General features: G+C 37.4%; 1 protein-coding gene across 5 annotated transcripts in view; it reads left to right on the top strand.

The window, feature by feature from the left end:
* Window positions 1-8624, top strand: part of KLF5 (KLF transcription factor 5) — a 67352-nt gene extending 58728 nt beyond the window's left edge. For all 5 annotated transcript variants that reach the window (XR_014256050.1, XR_014256051.1, XR_014256052.1 and 2 more), the window contains one exon: window positions 4587-8624. The gene's annotated coding sequence lies outside the window, so the exon portion shown is untranslated. The remainder of the gene's footprint in view (window positions 1-4586) is intronic.
* Window positions 8625-10736: the final 2112 nt, after the last annotated feature.

The following is a 10736-nucleotide window of genomic DNA, read 5'->3' as shown; positions in this document are numbered from 1 at the left end:
GAAAATTCAGCATCCCAGATTTGAAATTTGATGCCAACTTCCAGGCACTGTCTGTCTTTTCTCCTTCTCTTCCTCACTCCTGTATCTCCATGCGCTGAACTCTCCCAGGACATCAAAAGGAGCCCTGCTTTGAGGGGGCAAAAATCACACTCAAAGGACATTCCGTTTCAGTGTTTAAAATTTAAATTGTGATTCTACTTTAGAAGGACCATGTTTTCTTTTCTATTTTTTTCTTAGAACCCAACCCATTATGGAATTATAACACGTGGGAAAAAAATGCTGAGAAGAAATTAGTTAAAAATTGTATTGGAAAATACTCAGAAAAGACTGAAACATTGTTATGATTATGGTCCCTGCTTTCTTTAAAGTCACTGTATTGTTTTAATAGCGTTGCTTAACGTAGCACTTAAATGGAATACAGAAAATCAATCAACCCGAAATCACTGGGCTCCATTTAAGAATTAATGTTACTTTTTTAGAGAACAGACTTGTGGTTGCTAAGGGGAAGGGGGGTGGAGGAGGGATGGATTGGGAGTTTGGGGTTAGCGGCTGCAAACTCTTACGTATAGAATGGATAAACAACAAGGTCTTACTGTCTAACACAGCGAACTATATTCAATATCCTGTGATAAACCATAATGGAAAAGAATATGAAAAAGAACCTGTAACTGAATCACTTTGCCGTACAGCAGAAATTAACACAACATTGTAAATCAACTATACTTGAATAAAATAAATTAAAATAAAGAATCAATGTTACATTTTACTTCTGCATTAAAAAAACAGGTCTTAGATTCATAATTTAAAAAAAAACATCAAATAGAAATTTAGATAAATTCTGCCTAAACTCATAGGCAGATGTTAGAAAGAGAAGAAATGAACGATAGTCCCTTCAGATATATAAGTAGTGGGAAAGGCACTGCATTTTGGACAATGAAGGAGAAGAACTGTGGGAGATTTGGAGGGTGTGGGTGTGTGTGTGTGGGGGGTGGTGGTGACTGAGCCCTTCTCTATTTTTTAACCCCTTCCCTACATCTTGGTATGGCAGCCACTGGAAATATGGAGAATTGAGCTCTGGTCCTGTTCAAGTTCCCAACAAGTTATGTATCTCTGGTCAGGAGACTACTTTGCCCCAGTAGGCCTCAGATGTTTCATCCCTTAAATAAGGGGTAAATTTCCTGCATATCTGTCTCTTCTTTTTTTTTTTTTTTTTTTAATTTTTTTTTAAAATTAATTAATTAATTTATTTTTAGCTGTGTTGGGTCTTTGTTTCTGTGCGAGGGCTTTCTCTAGTTGCGGCGAGTGGGGGCCACTCTTCATTGCGGTGCACGGGCCTCTCACTATCAGGGCCTCTCTTGTTGCGGAGCACAGGCTCCAGACGTGCAGGCTCAGTAGTTCTGGCTCACGGGCCCAGTTGCTCCGCGGCATGTGGGATCTTCCCGGATCTTCCCGGACCAGGGCTCGAACCCGTGTCGCCTGCATTGGCAGGCAGATTCTCAACCACTGCGCCACCAGGGAAGCCCCATATCTGTCTCTTCTTGGGTCACCTCTTCATGCTAATCTTTGGAAGTATTACAAGGAAAGTATCTTAGCATTAATTTTGGCCCATGTTTTTTTGTTCCTGTTCTTGGACCATTGCTTGGTTTCTTTGGAGACAGTTTCTGACTGCTATGCCAATTGTTACACAGTTGTGAATATCAAATTACAACCTATAGTTAATATTCAGCATTATTAGAATATTTTAAAGCAAAATCCACAAAATATAGAGCTTATTGAAAGAATATATGACATTGCCTTTCTTCTTATAGTTCGTCAACAAAATCTGGTTTTATGGAGCTAAAATTTAAAGTGTTCATAATCAGGGATGCCATTTTGTATTGCAGTAATTGCTATGAGAAGGAGAATTCCCTGGTATTAAAAATTGAGAATTTAAACTTGCATGATAAGTGAATAAATATAAGAAATATACTTCAAGAGTAATAAAGATTATATGAATGCCATCCAGTTTGTAATAGCAACAGTGCAAAACTCAGAATCACTTTATAAAGAACTTTTATAGACTGAATGGACTTATCATCTGAACTTTGTATTTAAAAAATTGAGTTTGGTTCTGTCTGATCTTATGGAACAAGCATATTCTGTATTTTCCTTTAAATATGGTGCTGTAGTACGATCCGAAAGCTGTTTGCTTATATCTTACTAAACATTTTTGTGGGTGTATGAAGAATTTATCGGGGAAAATGTTTAAAATGAAAAAAAATATACTCTTCTATTTAGTTTCTAATAAAAATAAAACAAATATTTGACTTATTTCTTTGTAGAAGTAACTAAAAATTGAAAATAAAAGCTATCCGGTATTAAGATAGGAGACTTGATTTTCTTGGATAATATTTGTCAATTTTCAAAGTTTGGAAACTCCTAAAGGACAGAGGTCTTATTTATTCTGTTTACTGCTGTGTGACCAGTTTTGTATGCGGCATATGCTTTATACATGTTTAATTGTTGACTAGGTACATATTTTTCCACTGAAAGTCTTTCTTTATATTCTTTTGTACAAAGATTGTAGATCATTATGTACCAAAATTATTTGATTCACATCTTCTGGGCTTTATGCCTTATTGTGACTAAGATATTATTCACAAGCCTGACCTGACCATAGATAAACTATTTTTACGTAGGTTTTCACTCTCCTGGCCATTTTTCTTGCTTTTCTCAGTGATTAAAAAATATCACCACATTGAGTGAAGACTGCCTGCCTGCAGTCTGCCATATATGGCGGGGTGTCACTACAGGACCTTGCTTCAGACGTGTAAGATCCCCTATCCAATAAACCATTGATGTCTCAAAAAGAATATCTCTGTATTTAGGGTCAGATTAGATGCACCTGTTACTCTGTTCCAGACTCCAAATGATTTAGACCTATATTCACATTTGGGCACATCTTGAATTGTCCACCTCAGGTACCAGGGGAGTTTTCTCTCTGTGAGAAGGTGACATCTGATAGCTTGTTAAATTAACTGTGTGGAAAACATATAACATTGCCCTTTGGAACTAGGAACAGATAACTAATCAATGTGCAAGGGTCGATTATTTGGTAAACTATTGATAACCTGTGGCTAAAGGGCATTATTGGACTAAGTTATATGTGTTTTTAGATATGTTAGATTTGAAATCATAACTATAGTTCCAGAGAAATCGAAAGGTTTTTTTGACAATATATTTATAAAATGGTTGTATGTTTACATAGAAGGTATGCAAATTCTTTATCTAAGCACTGGATTCTCAGTGTTTCATTTGTGTATGAGCCTCTTGGTCTTCCCAGTCAGCCTCAGAATGTATATTTCATACATGCAAATGTGCTCATATGGGGATCTTCATGAAACAGCAGCCAGCTTTATTTGAGTAGCCTTACAATTTGAAAATAAATGATGCCAAATTTAACCAGATGGTGAGTATGGAGTTACTTATAGATAAATTTAACTTGATGCCAATGGTTTTACACACATCCAACAACTAATTAATTTTAAAATGCTTCAAAAAAATAGCGTACAAAACTGTATCCATTTAGCATTAATAATGTGAGATAAAGACATTAAAAATGATCAGTTTTGTGGTCTTTCCTTTCCCCTGTTTAAGGGAGAATAATATACCGGTGGGTAAAAATTGAGTTCCTGCTTTGAAACTGCCTTACTTTTCTGCAAGTACTTATTTTTTCATTGAGCATGCAAAAAAAAATTATCCTTGTAAAAATTTAACTTACATAAAAGTATACAATATGTATGAATTGCACTTTCCTAAAATGCCCTTCCCTGCCCTCAATACCATATCCCACTTCCCTCCCAGAAGTAACCACGGTTGAGACTTTGTTGTATATTCTTCTTGACCTTTCTTCTCTGCATGAATATAAACAATCCTATCTGTTTTGAATTTCATATGTGAGATCCTATCACACATATTGTTCCATAATTTAATGTTTTCACTTTTATTTTTTCATATCAGTACATAGAAATCCAGCTCATTCTTTTCAAATGCTGCAGAGTAAGTAGTTAATAGAATACTACTCAATGCATCTTTTTTTGGTGTTACCGTTTCTCTATTAATAGATCATTTATGTTTTCCCCCAATATTTCTGTTACAAAAAATGTTGCCATGAACTTTCTTGTACATGTTTTTTTTTCTTCAAATGCTTCCTCCTTCTCCTTCTCCTTCTTCCTCTTCCTCTTCCTCCTCCTCTTCTTCTCTCTTCTTCTTCTTCTTCTTCCTCTTCCTCTTCCTCTTCCTCTTCTTCTTCTTCTTCTTCTTCTTCTTCTTCTTCTTCTTCTTCTTCTTCTTCTTCTTCCTCTTCCTCTTCCTCTTCTTCTTCCTCTTCCTCTTCTTCTTCCTCTTTCTCCTTCTCCCTCTCCCTCTCCCTTTCCCTCTCCTTGTCCTTCTGGTTTTTCTTCTTCTTTTTCTTCTTCTGATGAATTGCTTTAGTAGCTTCATTCTGCATTTTTGGGGTTCTGTATGTCTAATGTAAAATTTGGAATGTGAAATGCTGAGGTGCTATTTTGGTGTAAATATATATTTGTATACTCTTTTTTTTCCAGATTCTTTTCCCCTATAGGTTATTACAAAATATTGAGTATAATTCCCTGAGGTGTTACTTTTGACTTTTCTGAAGTTTTACAGCTGAACTTGGGGAGAGGGGAGAACATGGTATGGCAAGAAACTTGGAGAGCCACCTGTTGACTCATTCACTAAGTAGCTCTCAATCTTCAAAGTAAACAAACAAAACTTCCCTCAACACTACATTCCTCTATAATTATGACTTCTCCTTGCAGGCAAACTTCACTACAGAAGAATCTCTGCTTGTTCTCTCTGAGTGCTCATTTCCATTCTAGTCTCCTCCCACTGCAGTCTGGGCTCTGCCCCATCACAGCTACCACCACCGAAACTGCTCCCTTCAAGACCTTCTGGTTACCAAATTCTTTGGATGCATTTTAGGCCCTTCATCACTGGCCTCTCGGTACCACTCAATACTCTTGATCACTTCTGGGCTGAAGTTCTCACCTCCTTTGGTTTCTGTGCCACAACTGTACCCGTTAGTTCTGTTTCAGAAGAAAGGAACAGAAAACTCAACCCAAATTGGTTTAAGCAATAAGGAACTTCATAGATCCCACGAACGGAAGTCGAGAGGGAGAGCAAGGGTCAGGGTTGGCTCCAGCTCTATATCTCTGTGATCTCCTGGCTTGGTTGGCTTCCTTCAGTTGATTTCCTTCTCAGATTGGTAGGGAGACAGGCTGCAGCAAGTGTGAGCTTCAAAGCCCATATGGAGGAAGAGAAGGCATTACTTCAGAAAGTTCTTCTAAGAGAATAATGAAGAGTTCATCTGGAGTCCCATTAAACTCTGTTTCTAATATCTTTTTTCTAGTTTTAGTAAAATATAATTGACATATAACATTGCATAAGTTTAATGTGTAAAACATAATAATTTGATATTTGAATATATTGCAAAATGATTACCACAATAAGTTTACTTAACACCCATACCTCACTTAGTGATAATTGTTTTTTTCTTGTGATGAGAAACTTCACATCTACTCTCTTAACAACTTTCAAATATACAGTACAGTATTGTTAACTATAGTCACCATTCTGTACATTACATCCCCAGGACTTATTTATCTTATATTTGGAAATTTGTATCTTTTGATCACCTTCACCCACTTCATCAAACTTTTCCTGAATCTCTCTGGGCTCCTTGTCCCTCACAGTCCTCAGCAAAGCAGGTGGGATATTTTTAGACTGGTTGGATCAACCGTCGGAACTAGAGACATTCAGCCTCCAGAGGCCCAGAGACTTCATGGGGGAGGAATTATGTAAAGGAGAGCAGGCAATTGATACTTGTTAGGAAACCAACAATGTCCACCACAACTATGGTCCCCTGGTTTTTCTCTTTGTTTTTTTTTTAAATCTCTGCTTGCTTTTCTAGATTCCCTAATGATTTCCTCTTCCTCTGCCTAACCCTTCCATATGCACAGTGCCCAGACTCTCACTCTTGCTTTCTTCTCAGTGTTCTATTATCCCTGAAACAATTCGTTCACTTTTGAGGCTATACATGCTGATAACTCCCAAATCTACAACTCCAGTTCTTGGAGTTCTTCTAAACTGTAGACACTGGTATATAGTTGCATATTGGACATATCCACTTAGATCCATATGCATCTCAAACTCAACATGTCCCAAACTGACATTAATCGACAGTGCAAAGATCAACACATCCTTCTGTATTCCCGATCTCAATGAGTGGCTTCATCAAACACTATTCCCTAAGTCCTTGTAGACCCCTTTCACTTCCTCACATTGAAGTAATCACAAAGCCCTGATCTAGCTACCAAAACTTAACAGGGTCACACACTATGAGAAATCTTTTCTTTACTACCCTTTCTCTCCAGTCTGTGTTGTGCTCTTGTCTTATGTGATCCTATGGCACTTTGTATAAAACTGTATAAGAGCACTTCTGTTGTTCACCATCCTCTTGACTGCAGGTACCATATCTTACTAGTTTTTAATATCCCTGTTCTCAGCAAAGCAACTTGAACAATGTAGGTGTTCAGGAAATATTAGATGATTATTGAATGACTTTAGTCTTTAAATACTTATTGGGCCACTGTGAGTTCCAGACATTCCCCCAAGCTCTGAATGTTTGATGTTCTTCCTTCACAGACTTAGTCCTGCCCTGGAGTGGGTGGAGTCAGTGGGAAAATGCCAGAAGCTGTGTCCTAAGGCTGTGAGTGCCAGGTCATGGCCAGTATAAACAATTTGAAACCAGGTCAGAGATCCAAATAGGGCTGGATGAATCTAGGAAGCTAAGGCATGAAGCCAATTGGGTTGGTGTCTGGGTTTTGAAGAGGCTGGTGGGAAGAAAATCTCAAGAATTAATCCCAGGTCCATGAGAGACAGCTATGGCAGCTTTTCATGAAGTTTAAGATGCTCAGAGTGTCAGCATCCTTGGAATACAAAGATGAATAGAAAACGATCCCTAATCTAGTAGGAAGTCGTGGTGAGGTGGGAAAAAAGATATGCAACAAAAACTTACACTTCAGTGTAAGAAATGATGTAGTGAAACATGTTTACAACATTAAGGAAGGAGCTAATGCCTGTGCTTAGGAGAAATTGTGATGACCTTGAGGGGATCCTTGTAAGAACGGTTTCTTTCTTTCCTTCCCTCCCTTCCTTCTTTCCTTCCTTTCTTCCTTCCTTCCTTCCTTTTTAAGATAACATCTCAGATTTGGCATTTAACTCCATAGATGTCCTCAGGACAAACCACTTCCTTTAATACACAGGCAAAAGTTGGTTTGTTCCACTGAATCTATATGTCACAATTCTTTTCCAGGACTCATAGGGACTGTCCCCTGGTGGAAATTTTTTCAGTAGCTTGGCATTCAAACTATAAATATGAGAGCATTTTTTTAAGGGTGGTTTTATGCACAGAAAAGATTATTCAGAGTTTACTTTAGGTATATAAAAATTAATATTCAGTATATTAAAATTAAATTTATCTACTCTACATTTAAATAATAAATGCTTGGTTCTTCCATAAACATTTAAGTTTAACTTGTAAATATTGTTCTAATTAAAAGTCTAGCAAATTTTAACATTACTCTTATGGGAACTTAAAAATGTTTGTAAAATAAACACCCTTAAACCTTTAAAACTGTATTTATATGTTTAACACACATGATTTTCCTATTAAATAGTACAGCTATATGATTAATAAAGAAAATTCTTCCCAAGTTCTTAACTCTTCTAAATCTAATGGAACATAAATGTGGATAAACTTAAATATTCTAATATTATGTATAAAGTTAGATTTCAACTAGTCTAAACACCTTATACAATTATACATTTTAAATTTACAAGGTTGACTTTTTACTCCAGTAGGTCAAATTTTCTTTGACATTATGAATACTTAAAGTAACCACGTATGCTCAGATTTTTAAATGTAGAAATATTAATTGTAGCAACTGACATTGCTTCGACACTACTGTCTAGACTTACAGACCTAATGGGAATTTCATCAGTTTATATACACTTGTGTATGTATGTGTGTGTGTATGTGCACGTGTGGCTCTATGAAATTTTATCCCACGTATAAATTCATGTAACAACTACAATCAGGATACAGAACAGTTCCATTACTACGAAGACACTTCTCCCTTTAGGAGGACTAGCCTATTTTATTCACTTTTGTCCTGCCAGTGCCCTGCATAATGTCAGGTACCTGACAGACAGCAATAAAATATTTGTTAAATATACCAGTACATGACTAAATAGTACTGGAGGAATTTGCCCAATTTGTTTGGATAAAGAAGTATTAATCTGTTTACCAGACTTCAGTTACTTCATCAAACTCCATCTCACTATGACTGATTTGCAAAGAACACAAAAATCCTCAGCTACTAAATCTCATAGAAGTGTTGCACTCATCTGAATCTTATAATCAAGCCTTTGCCAGGAATGCCCTGGCGGTCCAGTGGTTAGGACTCTGCACTTCCACTGCAGGGGGCATGGGTTAGATCCCTAGTCGGGGAACTAAGATCTCGCGCATGCTGTGTGGCATGGCTGAAAGGAAAAAAAAATAAGGCTTCGCCAACCTGGAAAGCTTACAAGTCTTGAGAGGAGGTTCAATAGAAACCATATAACACTATGTACATATAGCTACATGTTTCCCATAAATTACATGAAATACACATAGGTATGTGTGATAAATTACATGAAATGTCACTTGGACACCCTCTGGAATCCAGACAAGAGAATGAAGGCAGCCTGACCCGGAGGGCAGGGCTCCAGTGCTGTGAGGCCTTGCTTCCTCTTGGTTCCGATTACTAATACTGTCCCAGAGCAAATAGAAATATGATCTTCCATTAACTTGCCTTAGACTGACTACAATAAAATTTCCCCTAATGGTACTAGGGGGAAATCGACTACTCCTGAAAGATATTTGCACATTGTTGGCATTTCTTGACCTTAAGATATCTTTTTGGAAGCATTTAAAGAACTAAGGAAAGAAATTGCCCTTTAAGTCGACCTTGTGACAGAAGGAGGTGGGAAAATAATTACACTGCATACCAGACCTTACCTTTGCACAGAATAACTACATGACAAATGCTAAAGCAAACATGCTAGAAGAATACCGTAATATTCATTCACCTCTTTTCTGATAAGAAAGGTTTATGCATTTTTATATCTTTAAAAGCTTTGTTTTGCAGGGTTTGCTTTAGCCTGTTGCCTCTTACTCATAGTGTATGGAGATTGAATCACTTTGGAATCCATTTTTCTTGAGTTACTTGAGGTGTAGCATGTAGTGCATTTTGTGTTAGAAACCACAGGTAAGACCTGTTTCTGTAAATGATTGATTTCCATGGATCTGTTCCTTTAATTGATTTGATATTTACTTAAGAAAGTTCTTTCTTTGCTTGCCCTGTCAACCCTCTCTGAGAGCTTTTGTAAAGTATGTCGCCATCATAAATAGGCTGGTTCCTTCCCAGACCAGTTGTTTCTCTGAGGTTTATAAATCTTTAAATGGATTCTGGGCACCATCTCATAAGGGCTTTTTCTTGGAAGTTCTCTTTTGGGATTAAACCTGTGGCTTGGGAAGCCTTAACCTGTACCTCAGTCAGCTCTGTAATCACCCCCTCTATAGTAATCAGAACAATAACAACAGTCATAATAATTACTAATATGGACTACCGATGTATCCTTGATCGTACATAGATTTTTATTTTATTTTTAATATTATTTTAAATTGAAGTATAGTTGATTTACAATGATTCAGGTGTACAGCAACGTGATTCAGTTATACATATATATATATATAGATTCTTTTTCAGATTTTTTTTCCATTATAGCTTATTACAAGATATTGAATATAGTTTCCTTTGCTATACAGTAGATCCTTGTTGTTTATCTATTTTATATACAGTAGCGTGTATCTGTTAATACCCAGTTCCCAATTTATCCCTCCCTACCCCCTTCCCTTTGGTAACCATAAGTTTGTTTTCTATGTCTGTGAGTCTGTTTCTGTTCTTACATGGATTTTATTTTATTTTATTAATTAATTATTTAAATTATTTATTTATTTATTTAGGCTGCACTGGGGCTTAGTTGCGGCACGCGGGATCCTTCAGTTGCGACATGCAGGCTCATAGTCACAGCATGCAGGTTTCTTACTTGCGGCATGCATGCAGGATCTAGTTCCCCCACCAGGGATCGAACCCAGGTCCCCTGCATTGGGAGCACGGAGTCTTACCCACTGGACCACCGGGGAAGTCCCTACATGGATTTGAACTAAAAGCATCTTTAGAAAGACTTTTGCTAGTTTTATTGATTCTAAAACTCAACCTAAATAAAAACAGGGTGATTGCTATGAAAACTCAGCTTTAAGGCAAGTTCTGTGTTGGCCCTGCCAACCACATTGCCAGCCTGAAGCCATTCTGCAGGGGCCACTGGATATGGAATCTGTGAGGCAAAGTCCTTTAGCTGGGTGGCTGGTAAGCCTAGGGTGCCTCAGTGTCTCCACCCCTCTGGGTAACAGTGATTCTAAGGTCTTAAAATAATTTGTATGTGTTTAGTCTCTGTCCCAGGTCACACTCTGGTAGTAAGGCATGTATAGAGTGTGCTCTTTGAGTTGAATTTTTCAGCTCCGTGGAGCTGGCTGGAGGAGAAGGCCCGGGGAATAGGGCCTGGAGAAGGGA

Source organism: Balaenoptera physalus, assembly GCF_965194825.1.
Source record: "Balaenoptera physalus genome assembly, chromosome: 18".
NCBI lineage: Eukaryota > Metazoa > Chordata > Mammalia > Artiodactyla > Balaenopteridae > Balaenoptera > Balaenoptera physalus.
The sequence above is the reverse complement of the archived record's forward strand: the minus strand, read 5'-3'. Positions and strand labels throughout refer to the sequence as shown.